The sequence below is a fragment of the Oryctolagus cuniculus genome, chromosome 12 (assembly GCF_051225735.1).
Source record: "Oryctolagus cuniculus isolate XC-2025 breed Fujian yellow rabbit chromosome 12, ASM5122573v1, whole genome shotgun sequence".
In the NCBI taxonomy this organism is placed as follows: Eukaryota; Metazoa; Chordata; class Mammalia; order Lagomorpha; family Leporidae; genus Oryctolagus; species Oryctolagus cuniculus.
In genome coordinates this window covers 51,506,878-51,527,267 of record NC_142878.1, presented here as the reverse complement: position 1 = coordinate 51,527,267, position 20,390 = coordinate 51,506,878, and the positions used below count along the sequence as shown (strand labels likewise).

Sequence of the window (20,390 nt, the reverse complement as noted above, 5' to 3'; positions counted from 1 at the left end):
TGTCTCACAAGCAGGTTGTGAAGTGATCCTTACTTTGGGGTGAATGATTAAAAATAAAGTGAGGGGTAGGTATGGTGGCACAGCAGCTAAAGCCACTGCCTGCATTGCTCACGTCCCATATGGGAGTGCCTAGGATAGACTCCTGCCTCTGCCTTCACCGTGTGTGTGTGTGTGTGTGTGTTTTAAGCTTTATGTATTTATGTGAAGGGCAGAGTTACAGAGGGAGAGAGAGAGAGAGTGAGCGAGCTTCCATCCACTAGTTTACTTCCTTAATAGCAATGGCTGGAGCTGGGCCAGGAGCTGGGCCAGGCCAGGAGCTTCATTTGGGTCTCCCACGTAGGTGCAGGGCCCCAAGCACTTGCGGCATCTTCTGCTGCTCTTCCAGGCTGTTGGCAGGGAATAGGATCAGATGTGGAGCAGCCAGGACTTGAACTGTACCCATGTGGGATGCCGGCGTCACAGGCAGTGGCTTAACTCACTATGCCACACCGGCCTCCAATGCTTTCAGTGGGGCAGTGAGCCAACAGATGGAATCTCTGTCTGTCTGTCTGTCTGTCTCTGTGTGTGTGTGTGTGTGTGTGTGTCTGTCATTCTGCCTTTCAAATAAATAAAAATGCATAAAGTAAACATAAAAAATAAAATTAGTTTAATTTCTTTACCACTCGCGCAGTATAATAAGACTAACTAATTGAATTAGTATGTGTACTTTTTACTTGGAAAGGCACTGAGAAAGAGAAAAGCAGCCCCTGGCCCTGAGGCTGCCAGGAGCTGGCCAGGCCTCGCCTCGCACTAGAAGGGGGCGCTCTGCTGACAGGAACTGCTTCAGGGCACGCCGAGAGCAGACAAGGTCACTCTTGACAGACAGACAGACAAAAATAAAATCACTCTGGAATCACAGATGAAAATGGCCAAATTGTCATCCGCAGGGCAGGAAGGGCCAAGTAGCCACCGCCCTCGGGCTGCTTCATTCCTGCCTCTAACCTGCTGCTCCCGTCTTCCAGGCTGAGCTGTGAAGACATGGTGGAGACGCTGATCACAACACGGCGCCTGAACCTGAAGTCCCCAGTGCAGGGCATCGCTGGCGTCCTCCAGTCCTGGACGTCTCCTCTCACAGCCCATCCCACAAGCCCTTGTCACACTCCTTCGTGGGTCCCTGTGCTGTGTTTGTCTTCAGTGCAACCTGCCAAGAAATCTGATTTTATTTGACTTCACTCATGTCCCTGGTGCTCTTTGGCTGGAGGCTACTGGCAGCATTTACATTTATTTTATTTTTTTAAAAGATTTATTTATTTGAAAGGCAGAGTTACACAGAGAGAAGGAGAGGCAGACAGAGAGAGGGAGAGAGAGGGAGAGAGAGGGAGAGAGAGGGAGAGACCCCGCTGGTTCACTCCCCAACTGGTCACAACTGCTGGAGCTGTGCTGATCTGAAGCCAGGAGCCAGGAGCCTTTTCCAGGTCTCCCACGTGGATGCAGGGGCCAAGGACTTGGGCCATCTTCTACTGCTTTCCCAGGCCACAGCAGAGAGCTGGATCGGAAGTGGAGCAGCCAGGACTCGAACCAGTGCCTGTATGGGATGCCAGCACTACTGGCGGTGGCTTTACCTGCTACGCCTCAGTGCCAGCCCTAGCATATACATTTATTTAAAAAAATTGCGATGAATGTGGTCACTAGATATTTCCAAGGCAAAAAGTGAAAGTCTCTTTCTTTTCTTTTCTTTTCTTTTCTTTTCTTTTCTTTTCTTTTCTTTTCTTTTCGAGAGAGATCTTATCCACTGATCCACTCCCCAAAAGCTTGCAAACAGCCAAGGCTGGGCCTGATTGAAACCAGGAACCCAGGACTTAATCCAGGCCTCCTACACGGGTGGCAGGGACCCAAGTACCTGAGCCATCACCACCTGCTGCCTCCTGGAGTCGGTATTAGCAGGAAGCTGGAATCCAGAGCAGAGCCGGGACACAAGTGCAGGCACCCTGAGATGGCTGCGGCCATCCCACGTGGTGTCTGGACGGACGGCTATGCCAACACCCGTCCCTGAGGCTCTCTTCTACTACTGGACCCTAGCATCCAGGTCCCCTGCCGCTAGACAGTCACTGCTACCGGAGACAGTCTGTGCCGGGGCCGGCAGCCGTGCAGTTACTCGTTAGCTTCTCATCTCCTTGGCCATTACTGCCGTCGTTCGTCCTTCTTCCCGTCCATCCAGCCACCGAGTGCTGGGACTCTCAGGAAATGCCATGAGCTCTGTCAACTCGGGAAGTTGTAAAGGTGACACAGCACAGGGTGGGAATGCTGCTCCAATGGCAGAGGCAGGGGAGGGAAGGCCTTGGGTGCCGCTGTGATCTTCAGCAGGTGCCGCAGTTTTATTTCCAGGGAGGCATGGGGGTTGCTGTTGAGTCCCGCTTCCCTGGGAGATCAGAACGTTATGCTGGCGTGGACGGAAGATGGAGCTTTCACCACAGTGAGCAATGTCTTCGTTTGCTGGTGCTGCTATAACAAAATACCTGAGCCTGCGTGGTTGAGGCAGAATAGAAAATCATTTTCTCTCATTTCTGTAGGCTGGGAAGTCCAAGATCAGGTGCCAGTTGGCAAGGACCCAGTTTCCCTGCTTCCAAGATGGTGCCTTGAATGCTGAGTTCTGACGTGGAACAGGGCGGAAGGGCACGGATGGCGGAGCTGCAGGAAGCTGCTTTATCCCAGTCATGAGGGGCGGATCCCTCGAGTCCAGTCACCCGGTAAAGGCCCCGCCTCAAACCTGCACCTTGGCCATTAAGTTTTTCTTTCCTTTTTTTTTTTTTTTTTTTTTTTTTTTTTTTTTTTTTTTTACAGGTAGAGTTATAGACAGTGAGAGAGAGACAGAGAGAAAGGTCTTCCTTCCATTGGTTCACCCCCCAAGTGGCCGCTACGGCCAGTGCACTGTGCTGATCCGAAGCCAGGAGCCAAGTGCTTCCTCCTGGTCTCCCATGCGGGTGTAGGGCCCAAGCACTTGGGCCATCCTCCACTGCCTTCCCGGGCCACAGCAGAGAGCTGGACTGGAAGAGGAGCAACCGGGACAGAACTGGCACCCCAACCGGGACTAGAACCCGGTGTGCCAGCGCCGCAGGCAGAGGATTAGTCTAATGAGCTGCGGCGCCAGCCAAAGCCATTAAGTTTCAACACATCCCTGCTGTGGGCTTGGCCTGTGCAAAAGCCAAGACTCACTGTATGGAAGGCAGAAGAGACGGAAACATGCACGGGGCAGAGAATGTCTACCAAGCCTCTTGGTTACGTCATCAAGGGTTCCCCCCACCCCAACATGTTTTAGAGGGGAAGGCACTGTTTTCAGCCGTATCAGCTCACATCTTCTCAGGGAGGAGTGGGCCCCAGGCTGTGTTAGTGTGGGAGAGAAGCTGGGCTCTGCAGATGGAGGGAGCAGGAAAAGCAGGTGGGCAGGGGGCACAAGCCGTGGGGCACCGAGGGGCAGGTGCTTGGTCTCAGCTACACTTTCCTGACTGCAGTTGTCACTCGGTACAGCCAGGGGTCTGGAGCTGGCATCCTTGAGAAAGATGGCATCACCAGTTAGGAAGCTGGGCTCCTGGGCCAATGGGGTGGCTCAAGAACCGTGTTTCTAGGAGAGAATCTCATCAGATGCCCCTCCCCCCCACCATCCAAGGCTTATTTCCCAGGAGTGTTCCCATGGGTTCATTTCCAAGGCCAAACGTCCTTTCTCCACAGATCCTTTTTATTGCCATGGAGACAATCTGCTGCTCTGTCCAATCAAGAGTTGGAGCAGCAGGCACCATGACAACCTGTGGGGGTTGGAAGGACAGAGACCTGTTATGTGGTTCTCACAAGTATGGCTGATGACGGGGAACGGGGGGCGGGGACGCCATTCCTCTTTGAGCAGTGGGCTGGGTGGGGCCTGGGGCAGCCCAGGTTGAGGTCTCGGGCTGCTGAAGGCAGTCAGTATCTTTCATTTCTGATTTCACGTTTTGCTTGTCCCTGGACAGGCTGGCTGGTGTGTCAGAGACACGGCAGTGGGGAGTAGGGTAGGGAGAGGGGCTATGGCCCACATGCATCTCTCCAGAAATCCCCCTGCCCCTCCCGGGAGGCGGCCAGGAAGTGCTGGCTGCCACACTGAAGTGAAAGCAGATCCGGATCCCTGATCCCTGTCCTATCCAATCAGCAGGGCTTGTTTTCAGGAGGAGGCCAGAGGCCAGCCTCACCCTCTGCCTGTCCTCAGGGGTCGTGTGACTCCTGCTGCAGCCTGCCTGACACAGGTGGATCCAGTGTGTTCAGCCCAGAGCTCGTTACTGTGCAGAGCTGAGTCAGGGGCTTGTCCATCTCCGTCCTTCCTCCTGGGCTCTCTCGCCACTCCATCCACCCCAATCCTGGGCTTCCTGATTCTCATTGTTAGGGATTTGCTGTGGGCGTTTCTGTTCACCCCAAATCCATAGTGAAAGCCCTGATTCCCCATGTGATAGTATTGGAGGTAGAAGCCTTTGGGACATAATTAGGTTAATGGAGTCATGAGGGTGAACTCCAGGAGACGGGTGATTTCTTTTTTTTTTTTTTTTTTTTAAGATTTATTTATTTTATTTGAAATGCAGAGTTTCAGAGGGAGAGGGAGAGTGACCTTCCATCACTGGTTAACTCCCCAGATGGTTGCAATGGCCAGAGTGGGTCCAGGAAGAAGCCAGGAGCCTGGAACTCCACCTGGGTCTCCCACCAGGGTTGCAGGGGCCCAGACACTTGGGTTGTCCTCTGCTGCTTTCCCAGGAGCATTAGCAAGGAGCTGGAGCAAACTGGAGAAGCCGGGACTTGAACTGGAGCTCGTTATCACCAGCCCCATTAGATAATCTCTTATAAGGAGGTGAAAGAACCAGAGTTCTTTCTGCCCTGTGAGGACATGGCCCAAACTAAGACTATGCGTTACACAACTGACTGCTTATCACTCCGCATCCCGCGCTAGTCCACTAAGCCGAGTTCCAAGAGCATCAGGTACTTGGCGGACTCTGATGACACAAAAGCAATGGGAGTGACAGACAGCAGATGACCAGCTGCACCAATCCAGGGAGCAGTGCGACGGGATCCCAGAGGAAGGCACACGCACTTTGCCAGAGAGCACGGATGCAGAGGAATGCAGAGAGGGTAGGGGGCGAAGAAGTCTTCACCAAAGAAGCCACACAGGGACCAAGGTTTCAAAGGGTGAGAAGGAGCAGTTCAGAAAGAAACACCGGCCGGCGCCGCGGCTCACTAGGCTAATCCTCCGCCTTGCGGCGCTGGCACACCGGGTTCTAGTTCTGGTTGGGGTGCCGGATTCTTTCCCGGTTGCCCTTCTTCCAGGCCAGCTCTCTGCTGTGGCCAGGGAGTGCAGTGGAGGATGGCCCAAGTGCTTGGGCCCTGCACCCCATGGGAGACCAGGAGAAGTACCTGGCTCCTGCCATCGGATCAGCGTGGTGCACTGGCCACGGCGGCCATTGGAGGGTGAACCAATGGCAAAGGAAGACCTTTCTCTCTGTCTGTCTCTCTCACTGTCCACTCTCCCTGTCAAAAAAAAAAAAAAAAAAAAAAAAGAAAGAAAGAAACACCACAGGAGAGGCCCAGGGTCCCCAGCCTGGGGCTGGGGAGCAGGGGCTGAGGACGGGGTATCCTTGGAGGGAGACAGTGGCCATCAACTCTTCTTAACAGCAGTGCCTTGCCCACTCCTCTCCCAGTGGCCACCCCTCCTTGAGACCCTAACCTGCTTCAAGTCGCTGCAGGGGGGTCTGGGGCAAAAGTGCTGGGGGCCTTTATGCAAATAGAACTTGGGGACTTCTAGCCGCAGCTCCTAGACCACAACAGCAGATCGACAGTCGCAACAGGTTACAGCCGCTTAGGACAGGTGCAACTCTATTCCACAAACTTCGGATGCTGCTGTCAGTCACCTGGAGACATTCTTGTCCCTGGAAGAGCCACGCAAGGGATTTGTGCGGATGTTCTGTTTTCTTTATCATGAAATATAGGTTTCTTCCTTTCTGTTTAAGCAGGGGCGAGGCGATCACAGGGAATTGTGGTCAAATCAGACACTCCCGGGCGGAGGAAGAACTGAGGGACTGTCAGGCCCTGGTGGTCGGCCAACCACCGGGAGAGAGGCACTGCCAGCGTATGGCCAGGTGATGGATCGGCCAGGCCTGGGGAAGACAGCTGATCGGGCAGCAGCCTCCTTCCCTGTCTCCCGGGCAACGAAGCCTCGGGATGACCCCTTTCAACAAGGAGAGGGCGATGAAGAGCCCTGCAGTGTCAGAAGCATGACAGAAGCAGAGATGGTGCTGACTCATGGGGCAGCAGCCAAGCCGAGAGCCTTCCCGTGGACTTGGCGTTCCCGTGTGGTCCCCAAGCCAGCCCGACTCTGTCACTGCGCTTCCAGCAGGCCACGGCGAGGGGGCAAGCCTATCGGGGAGGGGTTAAGTGAGAGCCCTGAGCAGATTGTACCCTGGTTGCTGAGACTCTGAGTGCCAGGGAGGGGCGGGGATGTGGTCAATATGCAGGACGGCGGTGGCTGGGAAAGCATCTCTCCTGCCAGCGAGCGTCAGCAGATGGTCTGGGAGTTAACGCACCACGTGTTTTCTGAGTATTGCACCTCTTGCCCATTCAGTGTAGCGTGGAAGTCTGTTGGTTATGGTCCTGCTTCTCTGCTTAGTTGGCAGCTTAGAGGGTCTGCTAGGAAAGGCTCCTGGGGAGGGAGGGACCTTGGGTGCTACAGAGACAGCTGCCTGGGAAGCCTCGGGCACCAAGTCCCTTCTGTAGTCTCTATTTTAATTCTTTTTTAAAAATCAAAAATCTTATTTTGAATATGTAATATATACATATGGCACAAAATTCAAAAAGAACAACAGAAACCAGTATCCATAAAGACCTCTTCCTCTGCTTCCCCCCAACCCTCAGCCACCTCGCTGGCTTCCCTCCAGGTGACGACAGTTTCCTGCACAGTTTTTCAGAGATTTTTCCAAGCACGGAGAAGTGCATGTGCACACAGACACGCGCTATTTTTTTTCCCCACCCATACGCTACCCTACTGATCAGCCAGAGTCCCAACAGAAAACAGATGGCCCACATAAAGTGAGTCATCTGAGAAGAGTTTAATAACTGGACTGTTTACCAAGGTGCAGGCAGAGCGTAGCAAAGCACAGGGCTAGCAGGAGCCAGGGAAGGTCACGGTTGAGTGAGATGGCACGGCGATGCCTGCTGAGGGGAATCTCAGGGAGGAAGCAGAGGTGTGTGCACCTGTCCTGACTCTTCTCTGATCTCCCCTGCAGCACTGCTTGGCCTGGACCCAACCGGAGTCAAGAGAACAAGAGTTTGGCAATGTGGTCCACAAAAGACATCACGGGGCCGAGGGTAGAGAGTGGAGGAGGAGGGAAACCATGCACCTGCACACTACCCAGCCCGTCCTGCACTTTGCTGCTTTCCACTTAACGTCTGTCTTTCTGGACTTGCAGCCCTCATTCCCTTCTTTGTGCGGGCCTAGCATATTCCATTGCTCTCCTGGGGCAGAACACTACATCACGTGCTGGGGCTGCATTCACCCTAGTGCCCGTGTGACTGTACTTGGAGTAAGAAGTCCATAAGGTTAAATGTGGTCCTAAGGGTGAAGCCTGGGATGGGAGACTGGGTTCTAAGAGGAGCCCCCTGAGTTCCACCTGCCGTGTGAGGACACCGCCAGTAGGTGGCAGTCTGCAAGCCAGAAAGAGAGAGCTAGGCAGGAATCTAACCGGCAGGCACCTTGATCTTGTACTTCCCAATCTCCACAACTGAAAATGTCTTGTGTAACCTTTTGTATTTTGTTACGGCAGCCCAGGCTGACTTAAACACCACATGGGTAATACATGTATGACATATATGCCACATATGTAATGACATGTACCCCCATATATCTCACTAGTCCCTCACTGATGTACTTTAAAATTGTTGCAAATCTTCTGCTATTACCAACAATGCTGCGAGGCATCTCCTTTTAGCAAGTCACTTCACACAGTCAGAATATGTCCAGAATAAATTCCTAGGGAAGGAATTGCTGGATCAAAGAGTGTACGCCTTTAAAATTTTGATAGGCATGGCCACAGTACCCTACAGAGTTTGCACCATTTACATTCTCATCAGCAATGGGTGAGATTCTTGTGCAGTTTTTGAATCTCTGGGTTACAAAGACATGAATATAGTTATTAGAGTATCTTTCCAGCAGTGTCTGTCACCTTTGCAAAACACAAATTTCTCCTTTTTCGAAATTATGAAGGTACACACTTCCCCTTTGTTTCCTGTCATCTCTTTCAGACGTCCCCAGCAGGGGACAATTCCTCCAGTCCTGAACGGAATCCTGCTCATCCTTGTGGGAAGAGTTCTGTGTTGCCGTAAGTCCCAAATGGCAGCCTCAGCTTAGAAGCTAAGTTTTCAGTTGATCTTTCTGGGCAGGATCAAACCAACCACACACTCAAAAGAGCCCTGGGGGATGTTAGGGAAATCATAGAAGTCTCAGGCCCAGGAAGCTCCAAGGAGCCACCACGAATCCCACCGAGCTGGTGCAGTTTGTGTGAAAGCATCTGTGTTCTCTGAAGAGTACAGACATGTGAAATGCCACGTGTCAGCAAAACGGATGAACGAAATACACAACACATGAACAACTGTTAGTCCGGGTGACGGACACCTTCCTATGAGCTCAAAAACCAACCTGAGAGGGGTCGGCGTTGTGGTTGCTACTTGCAACACTGGCATCCGTATCAGAGTGCTGGTTTGAGTCCTGGCTATTCTGCTTCTGATCCAACTTCCTGCTACTGCACCTGGCAAAGAAGTGGAAGATGGCCCAAGGACTTGGGTCCCTGCCCCGTATAGGGGAGACCCAGATGGAGTTCCTGGCTCCTGGCTTCAGCCTGACCCAGCTCTACTTGTTGACAGGCATTTGAGGAGTGAACCAGCAAATGAAAGATTCCCTCCCTCTCTCTCTCTCTCTCTCTCTCTCTCTCTGTCTCCTTCTGTCACTCTGCCTTTCAAATAAATAATGAGCATTAAAAAACCCCCCACATTACACAAAGCTTAAAGAAATGTCTAACACTTTGCATTGATTATAGCTAAGACCTCTCCCCTTTCCTTTCCCTGTCCTAGTTGCTTCCACATCCCTAGCCTGGTGCCGTAATTGGCGAGTCTGGGATCTAGGATGGAGGTTGCTGGGCTTCTGCTCCTTCCCCACTCGTCTCCTCTTGGGCCAGCATTGAAGACTGGCGATCAGGAGACAAGATGTTCTTTCTTGGCTCACCCTCCACAACTGATTCTCCTCTCTCTGATGACTTCTTGGGGCCACCAGAGCCCAATATGATTTTGACATGGGCAGTAGATTCTGTTCCCTGGCTGTCATCCCCATCTGGTGCTCAGCCCTGGTGTGGTGGTTCACAATACAGTAGCAGTCGGAGCCCCTTCCCTTATCATGTGACCTCCTTGGGAAGAGCTCGAGACGGCTTCAGCCTGGCTTCCCCTCTGCTGAGTGGAAACACTTATTCCATGGAAAATCCTCGACTCTCCAACAAAACTTGGAAATGCAGGTTATCTGATGGCCACAGGCAACTTCAGTTTTCTCAGGCCTGAGTTAGGCAGGAGTCTGGGGTCCTCTGTCCCCAACCCCAGAGAATACACACCAAGCTCCCCCAGCGTGCCCTGGAAGCCCCCTTTCACTAGATCTATGTTGGAGAGGAGGTTCCTACCCGCCCCCTGGAGGGGGGAGGATAAGAATGTCTCAGTGTTCTCCAAGGAGCTCTTGCAGATCCTCCCAATATGAATAATACACTTCTTCTACCATGACAGTGAATTTTTCATTAAGCACTTCCATTATACACATTTAAAGTTTCACATCTATGTATTTACACAGTAGGATTAAACTCATTTATAAGTGTGATAGAATTATTTTTTAGTTGTCTAGTTCTACAATGGCTCAAGACAATGGCATTTATCATTGCATAAATTTCCAAGGGTCAAGAGAACAGGATTGATTTATCTGGGTGGTTCTGTTTCAGGCGTCCCATGAAGCTGCTGTCAAGATGTCAGCCAGGGCTGCCGGATGTTGGCATCTGCTCCCAAGGCGGCTCCTCCACATGCTGAGCCCCAGTTTCCCTTTCGGGGCTACCAGGAGACCTCAGTTCCTCACCAAATAAGGTCTCTATAGGGCTGCTCAAGACATTGCAGTTGGCTTCCCCCTCAACAAGTGGTCCAAGCGGGCAAGGAAGAAGATACGAGGTCTTTTCCAACTTAGCCTTGGAAGTGACAAGCCATCCCACTTGCCATGTGTTGTTGCTAACTTGGATCAACCAGGGTACAATGGAGCAGGGGACAAGGATTTGAATACCAAGAGGTAGGGACTGCTGGAGACATTTGGGAGCTGACCACCACTCCTGTTGATATCATCCTGCACATCCTCTTAGCTGTCAATATAAAGTATGTTTCATTAAGTTGTGCACCACAGAATTATATTACATGGGAGAGAATACCTCCAGGGTCCTAAGTGTGGTACTTGGTCACTGTGTGCAAGTATAGAACAAAGTCAGTCTCTGAGTCTCCCAGAGGCCATAACCATGACAGTGCTGTCATCCTGATGCTGTAAGTCTGGGACCAGAGGAGAAATCTTTCAGACAAACCCTGTTCTGTGGTTTTAATTTTCTCTCATTGTGCCCAGTGCTCTTTGATGTCCTTGGCATAGAATCTTCTACCAAAGAAGGGTCCGGGGAGGGGGCAGGCATGCCCAGAGAGGATTTGAATCCCACTCGAGATTTGGCTCAAATCCTAGATGGTCCCTTGCAATGTCCCATCAGGAGCAGGTACCAGGGGCCCCGTCTTAGTGATCAGTGTGAAGTAGTGGGCACAAGGTGAGGCAGAGAGTGCTGAAAAAGACCTTGTCAAATAGTCCTGGAGTTCTGGGGGTCACGCAGGGAGAGAATAAACCGTCCATGATAATAATAAATTACACAGATTTCTAACACCAGACGCAGAGTGGCTTGGAGAAGGAATAGTGCTCCAAGCCCACCTGTTTGAACAGATGAAATAATCATGACCCAGAGATATCAGCTGCTCTTCTTGAAGACAGTCAATGGCAGGGATCACATCGTGATGTGATGATATGGGTGCTGGTTCGAGTCCTGGCTGCTCCACTTCCGATCCAGCTCTCTGCTGTGGCCTGGGAAAGCAGTAGAAGATGGCCCAGGTCTTTGGGCCCCTGCACCCACGTGGGAGACCCAGAAGAGGCTCCTAGCTTCAGATTGGCCCAGCTCCAGCCGTTGTGGCCATCTTCTCTGTTTCTCTGCCTCTGCCTCTGTAACTCTTTTGGATAAATAAATAAATCTTAAAAAGAAGAAAGAAAGAAAAAGAAAGAAAGAAAGAGAGAAAGAGAGAGAGAAAGAAAGGAAGGAAGGAAGGAAGGAAGGAAGGAAAGAAAGAAAGAAAGAAAGAAAGAAAGAAAGAAAGAAAGAAAGAAAGAAAGAAAGAGGAAGAAAGGAGTATGACTCTCTGCTGGGAGTATGACTTTTGGTGGAGAACCAGATTCCCCAGATCTGGTGTGGTCACTGTGGACAGGGAGGCAAGGGAGGGGCTTCTGCAGAGATGGCCTCAGACTGGGACCCCAGCATCAGTGCTCCTGGGCCTCCAGCCTGCCCAGCCTCCTTCCCAATACCACACTTGCCAGCCTCCATGATTGCATGAAATAACACCTTAAAATGAATCACTCGCTTTATAGACACATAGACTCTTGAGTCTCTTTGGAGAACTCTAATGGACCAATAAGCCTCCAGCATTTTTCATCCTTACCCTAGTCTAGGCTTTGGAGGGAACTGGGCCAAGAAAAGGTCTCTGTCTTTTGTGAACCAGAGGCCTCAACCCTGGCCCTGTGTAGGTGTTAAAATCCCAGTCTCTAGTCCGTCAGGGCCATCGCCTGGGCCAGCACCATTCTGACTACCTCTATTCGCATCTCACTCATACTGTACTGGCTTTGGTTTCTGTACTTCCACCCAGAACTTAAGAATTTCCTATTATTTTATTATAGTCATACTACTTTATAATACATTTTTCTTTTATTAATTTCCTTCCTCAACTATGTTTCTAAATGTTGTTATACATTATTCAATACCTCTATATATTTTATCTGTAGGAGGGTGGCTCTGCCTCTCTACTGCACATTGATTAGAATTCCTCATGCAATTTGCATGTTGCCCTTTTACACGTAACATTGTTTAACAAACTGTGTGTGTGTGTGTGTGTGTGTGTGCATGTGCGTAGGGAGTTCATTTTCCTGATCATGTCACTAGTGTTGCATATCTGGATTGATTTTCATTTTTACTGTGATAAATCCTTTTATGGGGAATACTCATATTTATCCACAGAGCTCTTTGGGTACTTAGTAGAGATTCCAAAGAGTAGACCGATTGAATCAAAGAATCTGAGCAATTTTGGGGCTAGCATTGTGGTGCAGCGGGTTAGGCTACCACCTACAGCACTAGCATCCCAAATAGGTGCTGGTTCAAATCTCAGCTGCTCCATTTCTGATTCAGCTCCCTGCTAATGTGCCTGGGAAGGCAGTGGAGGATGATCCAAGTACTTGGGCTCCCACATCCACATGGGAGACCTGGAAGAAGCTCCTGGCTCTTGGCTTTGGCCTGGCCCAGCCCAGGCTATTGTAGCCATTTGAGGACTGAACCACTGGATGAAAGACCTCTATGTCTCTCCCCCTATCTCCCCCTTTCTCTCTCTCTCTGTGGCTCTTTCAGATAAATAAGATGAATGACCTAAATGAAAGATCTCCGCGAGTGAGATCCCAGTGGAAAGAACAGGTCATCAAAGAAGGAGGTACCTTTCTCTGAAGGGAGGAGAGAACTTCCATTTTGACTACGACCTTGTCTAAATATGATCAGAGTCGGTGAACTCGAAAGGCTTCCCTAGCCTTGGCAACTCATGACAAGAGCCTAGGGTGATTACCGATGTCATAAACAAGAGTGTCAATTTAAGTCAACAACAGGAGTCACTGTGCACTTACTCCTCATGTAGGATCTCTGTCCTAAATGTGCTGTACATTGTGATTTAATGCTATAACTAGTACTCAAACAGTATTTTACACTTTGTGTTTCTATGTGGGTGCAAACTGTTGAAATCTTTACTTAATATATGCTAAATTGATCTTCTGTATATAAAGAGAATTGAAAATGAATCTTGATGTGAATGGAAGGGGAGAGGGAGTAGGAAAGGGGAGGGTTGCGGGTGGGAGGGAAGTTATGGGGGGGGGGAGCCATTGTAATCCATAAGCTGTATTTTGGAAATTTATATTCATTAAGTAAAAGTTAAAAAAAGGAAAAAAATAAAAAATAAATAGATACATAAACAGTTTCAAAACCAAATCGCTCTCAGCCTTTCCGTGACCTCACTCTAGACATCTTGATTGAAGTTTGGCATCGACACGTCTCTTCCTGCTTTGATCTCTTCTCTAAGTGAACCCTTTGCACAGCTACTCTCATCTGTGGGAGTTTGGTGGTTTTGTTTGTTCGTTTCCTGGTTTAAATCTCAGAGGGAAGGTAGTTTTAAAGAGTTTTATATTTCTGGGTGTAAGGACACAATCATGTTGATGAATAAATAGCCCACACACTCTTCCAATAGCCTTTGCTTTTGATTGCATCGTAATTTTGTGATGCCTGCAGTGCAGGCATCCCATGTGGGTGCCGGTTCAAGACCCGTCTGCTCCACTTCCGATCCAGCTCTCTGCTATGGCCTGGGAAAGCAGTGGAGGATGGCCCAAGTCCTTGGGCCCCTGCACCCAGCTGGGAGAACTGAAGAAGCCCCTGGCTTCAGATCAGATCAGCTCCGGCCGTTGTGGCCATTTGGGGAGTGAACCAATGGAACCTGTCTCTTTCTCTCTCTGCTTCTGCCTCTCTGTAATTCTTTCAAATAAACAAATAAATCTTTAAAAAAAAAAAAAAGACTGTTGTGAGGATCAAATGAGCTAATGAGCCCAACACCCTGGCATGTACTTCATGAAGGGCACGTAAGTCCTCACATACGTAACCACTGTTCATCAGCAGCCCCCGATCACTCATCAGTCCTAAGTCCCCTCCCTGAGGCCCCCATCCCTGATGGCGGGGGTGACAGTGGTGAGGCCGGCCAGTCCTCCAGCGCACCATGTGTCGCTGTCTCCCTTTTGCTTCGAACAGCAGAAGATTTACACATTAGTTTTCATATTAGGTAAGTGTACCATAATTATCTGAACTTTGTAAATACCACCAAAGCCCATTTTTTTTTTACTTTTTTTTTTTTTTGACAGGCAGAGTGGACAGTGAGAGAGAGAGAGACAGAGAGAAAGGTCTTCTTTTTGCTGTTGGTTCACCCTCCAATGGCCGCCGCGGCCGGCACACCATGCTGATCCGATGGCAGGAGCCAGTTGCTTCTCCTGGTCTCCCATGGGGTGCAGGGCCCAAGCACCTGGGCCATCCTCCACTGCACTCCCGGGCCACAGCAGAGAGCTGCCCTGGAAGAGGGGCAACCGGGACAAAATCCGGCGCCCTGACCGGGACTAGAACCTGGTGTGCCAGCACCGCAGGTGGAGGATTAGCCTATTGAGCTACACGGCGCCGGCCGAAAGCCCGTTTTTACAAACATTTCTTCTCTCCAAACTCTCTCCCTTGAACCCAAGTTATCTCTGCTCATGAATTTAATATTTATCCTTCTGGACTCCCCTTCCTCAATTTTTATTCAAATATCTGTGCTCACAGAAGAGTTGTACCGTGTGTGTGGTGTTGCACATAATTAATATCTGATTGTATATGATACTTTGTGCCATCTACTTCCACCTAATATTTATGAATTTACCCATGCTGGAACAAACATCTCATTACTTTACTGTAATTTTCCATTTATCTCCTGCTGATCCCTGGGATTCTAGCACAGTAACTTTCAATAGCTTTCTGCTTTTATATACATTAAAATTATTTTTCCAGTTTCTCTAATTCTTATTGAGACAGTGGTCCAGCCTTTATTTGCAGCTCTTCATTCTGAAAATCAAATACACAAGAATATGCCCACAGAATATCAAGCCACACTAAAATATATATAAAAAACACTGGCCCTCCTCCCCCAAGGGAGAGAGGGAGAAAAGGAAAGAAAAAGAGCGAGAGAGCAAACTGCACACCCTGACTTCAATTCTGCAGTTAGAAATAAAAACAGCCGGCTTTATTAAGCACCTAAGAAGTGCCAGGTTCCAATCTCGAAGTTTTAAACAAATTAGGCCATTGCACTTCACGTAATCAGCACTATAGTCCCACGACATAGAACACGACGTAGAAATGTTTATTATCAGTTCTGTACAATGAGGAAACTGAGGTGAAGCCACTTGGTTGAGTTCTCGCAAGGACTCGCTGGTAGAATAAGGATTCAAAACAGAGCAGAGGCCTGATGTTACAGCGCTCAATACCGTAGCACTGAACTCTATGCGGGTCCCTCAGAAAGTTCATGGACAATGCAGATCCTGAAAAAACTATCAGTGGAGTTCAAAATCTTCTGTCCCAACGTAAACTTCTCTTTTAATTTCACTTTCCATGAGTTTTTTTTTTTTTTTTTTTTTTTTTTTTTTTACAGGAAGAGTGGACAGTGAGAGAGAGAGAGACAGAGAGAAAGGTCTTCCTTTGCCGTTGGTTCACCCTCCAATGGCCGCCGTGGCCGGCGCACCGTGCTGATCTGATGGCAATAGCCAGGTGCTTCTCCTGGTCTCCCATGGGGTGCAGGGCCCAAGTACTTGGGCCATCCTCCACTGCACTCCCTGGCCACAGCAGAGAGCTGGCCTGGAAGAGGGGCAACCGGGACAGAATCTGGCGCCCTGACCGGGACCAGAACCCAGTGTGCCAGCGCCGCAAGGTGGAGGATTAGCCTATTGAGCCGCAGCACCAGCCTCTATGAGTTTTTAAAAGTACCTCCAACTGAAGGTAGAATAAGAAAGAAGAAATTCTTGAAAATTAAAAATCAAAGGGGAGAGAATAAGTGAGTTGGGAGAGAACAGGAGCGTCTGTAGCACAGAGAGGAAACAGTCTACATCTCCTAGAAAACCTAAAAGACTAAATTTCTGAATGAAGCCCACCTGAGAGGGAGGATATCAGAAACAGGACGCCTCAGCAGTTTTTGAGTTTTGTAAAATATTTTGGTAGATGCAATATGAATTGCTAGTAAGTTCCTTGTTAACATGCTTTGTGTGTGCGCTTTTGAAAGTAAAGTAAGATCTCTGAACAAGCGGCATTCAAAACGGGGTGCACGCCATCCCAGAGGCGAACAAAACGATTTCTTGGTTTTCAGAAAGAAGATACTGCAACGGAACCAAGATGGCGGCTGAGTCAGCGCCTGCGGTGACCGCCTCCTTGCAGAGACGCCCCTGTGGGCAGCTGGACACACACCAAGTCAGCTTCCCCAAAGCTGCGGCAGTCCTGCTGTGTGGAGAGACCGAAGAGCCAGCTTAGGACTGCACCGCGGAGCTCAGAGCCAAGCCTACCCTGGCACCTGATAAAGCCCAAAGGACTTTAACCCCCCAGCCGGGGCCTTCAGCCTAAACCTCTGGCTTGCCCAGTATCCAGGCAGAGGCCTGCACTCTGGGGCAGGGCGTGTGTCACCGCAGCCTCTGACGGGCTTTGTGGACACTGCCGGGGCTTTGTAGGGACCTGTGACCAGGGGACCCAGGCCTGACCAGCCTGGGGGCCATCTGGGTGCTCAGAGGTGGCCACCCTTATCATGCTCCTCCAACCTTGGGCAGACAGCAGGGAATCACCAGACTGTGTCTTGGGACCCAGGGCCAGGCTGGTGAAGCCCAACACTGGGCAGATCCTAATGGTTTCCATCCCAAGTCAAGTGCCTCTGGACTGCCTCTTGACTTGTCCCAGTAGCAGACAGAGACCTGAGCCCTGGCGAGACAGACTTGCTTTGGTCCCTGTCACCACCAGCCTCTGGCAGGCCTGGTGTGCATCCCCAAGATGTCACAGGGCTTGGTGACTGTGAGACCTAGGTGTGACCTACCTAGTGCCTGCCTGAGTAACTGACGGGCTGCCTCTACCACCCCTCCTCTGACCTGGGGCAGACAACAAGGAATCACAGGACTATTTGGGGCCTCAGTGCCAGGCTGCTAAAACCTAGCACTGAGCAGATCTTAACAGTCCCTGTCCCCCCACACAGCCTCTGGACCTGCTTCAGCGCCCAGTGGAGTTCTGTGTTCCAGCTGAGCAGTCTTAAACCCTGGCCAGCATCACCAGCGACTGACAGGGGGAGCACTGACGGTGAGCCCAACTCAGCAGCAGATGGGCCGCAGTAGGGAGACCCTTGGTCCTAGCCCTAGGTTGCACTGGTCTTGATGGGCTGAGGGCTATGGTGTGACCCAGCATCATGGCATTTGTAGACACAGGAAAAGAACTCAGCCCTGCCACCGGTGAAGGAGGAGGCTTGTAGGGATGTACTGCCCTCTTTTAGGATTGTCCCCAGTACACACATCAACTACAGATGTGGGATGAATTTGAGTTCAGGGAGTATTTTAAGACTGAATCAATGAAAACCTAACAGAGGACCTGCCTGGGGCAAACTGTGACTTACGATACTACCTAGTGCTGAAATAGCAGAGTATCCATGGCACAGAGAAAATAAACAGGCTGCTTAGAATTTCCAGAAGGACAGTCACAAATGAAGCCGTACTACTGTAGATGATTCTTCAATGTACAGATGACATCATATTGCAACCAGATCAATAACTTCCAGGGACCCAGGATCCCACCTACAGAGCAAAATAAGGTACCAGAAATCAACCACCTAAGCGCTATTTCCTAATGTTTGGATGAAGGCTTTGAACCAGCTGTTTTAAGGAAACTTGGCAAGATTCAATAGAACACAGAGAATTCAATATTCTAACAGAGATATGAGAGAGATGGAAGTAATTAAAATTAAGCAGAAATCCTTCAACAGGAAAGTACATTAATGAAATAAAAAACATGACTAAAAGGCATTTGCAGCAACATGGATGGAACAGGATATCATTATTTAAGTGAAACAAACCAAGCACAGGAAGACAAATATCACATATCATTGTATTTGGAGGCTAAAAAGTAGGTGATATCATAGAAGTTAAAAATATAGTGGTGTTTACCAGACTCTGAAGAGAGAAGTGGAGAGGCAGAGTTGAGGAAACGTTGATTGACAGCTACTAGGTTACAGCCAGAGAGGAAAGGAGTTCCAGGGCTCCACAGCACAGTAGGGTGACTCTGGTTGATGCTGATGTACCATATACTTCTCTACTTAAAAAAAACAGGGGAAATATTCATAGAGTGGAATATCCATCTATAAAAACGAATGAAGTATTGACTCATGCTACAACATGGATGTATATTGAACACATGTGCTAGCTGGAAGAAGCCAGACACAAAAGGCTATCTATATATAATGTGACTCCATTTGTATGAGATGTCCAGAACAGGAAAAGCCATAGGGGCACAAAGTAGACGGACAGTTTCCAGGGGATAGGGATGGAGGCAACCAGGAGGGACTTATTATAACGGGTGCTTTTTGGGGTGATGGCAATGTCCTGGAATTAGTGATGATGACTACACAATACTGTACTCAAAAACACTGAGTTTCCTTTTCACCAAGATGGCGCCGAAGGCGAAGAAGGAAGCTCCTGCCCCTCCTAAAGTCGAAGCCAAAGCGAAGGCCTTGAAGGCCAAGAAGGCAGTGCTGAAAGGCGTCCACAGCCACAAGAAGAAGAAGATCCGCACGTCCCCCACCTTCCGGCGGCCCAAGACACTGCGCCTCCGACGGCAGCCCGAATACCCTTGGAAGAGCGCCCCCAGGAGAAACAAGCTTGACCACTATGCCATCATCAAGTTCCCCCTGACCACGGAGTCGGCCATGAAGAAGATAGAAGACAACAACACACTGGTGTTCATTGTGGATGTCAAGGCCAACGAGCACCAGATCAAACAAGCTGTGAAGAAACTCTATGACATTGATGTGGCCAAAGTCAACACCCTGATCAGCCCTGACGGAGAGAAGAAGGCGTGTGTGCGGCTGGCTCCTGACTATGATGCTCTGGACGTTGCCAACAAAATTGGGATCATCTGAACGGAGTCCAGCTGGCTAATTCTAAATATATGTTTTTTCACCATAAAAAAAAACAAAAAACAAAAAACAAAAACACTGAGTTTTACTCTGTTTAAAATGTTAACTTTTATGTCATATGACTTTTATGTTAGTGTTTAAATTGCAAAAAAGAACTTTAATCTTTATATTCTATTTTTTCTTTTTTTATATTTTTAAATTTATATGATATTTTACTAAATGATACATGTCTATAATTTGTAAGTGAATACAGACAAGCAGTAGGGGTATTCAAAATTATTAATTGGGTATTTGAAAATTTGGGGTTATTCTGTGGATAATGTAAGTGTGGTGGCTTTTGTGTTTCTTATGAAAAAATAACAATATTGAAAATATTTGGATTTTATTACCAACTTTTATGGATGGACATGTTATGAGTCCTTACTAAATTAATACAAATATGGATAGCTTTTGAACAAGCATAAGCTTGTTGGGTGTTGGGTGCTGGGCCCCTGAATCTCATATTTGAGTGCCTGGTTTCAGTCTTGGCTTCTCTGCTTCTGATTCCAGCTTCCTGCGGATGCACCCTGGCAGGCAGCAGATGATGCTTCAAATGTTTGGGTCCCTGCTTACTCACATGGGAGACCCAAACTGAGTTCCAGCTTCCTGGCTTCAGCCTGGCCCAGACCTGGCTGTTGTGGGTATTTGGGAAGTGGACTAGAGGATGGAAGATCTCTTTCTGTCTGTCTCTCTGCCTTCCAATAAAATGAAAATAAATACAAATTTTTAAAAATACACTATGGAAAGCTTTATTAATATGACATTAGTTAACAAAGGAGGAAAAGAAGAAAAGAGTATGGAATAAGAAATGGTGCCTCTCTCCAAAGATATGCCCACATCCTCATCCCTGAAACTTGTGAATGTGCCATTTGGAAAAAAAAAAGTCTTTGCGCATGTAATGGAAAATTCTGAGATGAGAACTTTCTGGGTTATCTTAGTGGGAATTCAATGACGAATGTTCTTGTAGAAGGGAGATAGACAGAAGAGAGATACTGGGAGAGGAGGAGGTGGCCATGTGAAGACAGAGCCAGAGATGGGAGGGAAGCACCCCACGCTTAGGAAGACCAGCGCCACCTGGAGCTGAGGAGGGGAATGGAACCTGCCCTGGAGCCCGGAGGGAGTGTGACCCTGCCGCGACCTCAGCTCTAGAACTGTGAAAGAACACAGGGCTGCTGTGCCAAGTCTCCCAGTGTGTGGCTGTCGTTACGGCAACCCTAGCAAACTAATACAGATGGGGAATAGGGAACACGACA

At 49.2% G+C, this 20,390-nt stretch overlaps 1 pseudogene; it reads left to right on the top strand.

Moving 5' to 3' along the window:
* The first annotated feature begins 18,616 nt into the window (after positions 1 to 18,616).
* On the top strand, positions 18,617 to 19,155 carry LOC108178295 (large ribosomal subunit protein uL23 pseudogene; annotated as a pseudogene).
* Positions 19,156 to 20,390: the final 1,235 nt, after the last annotated feature.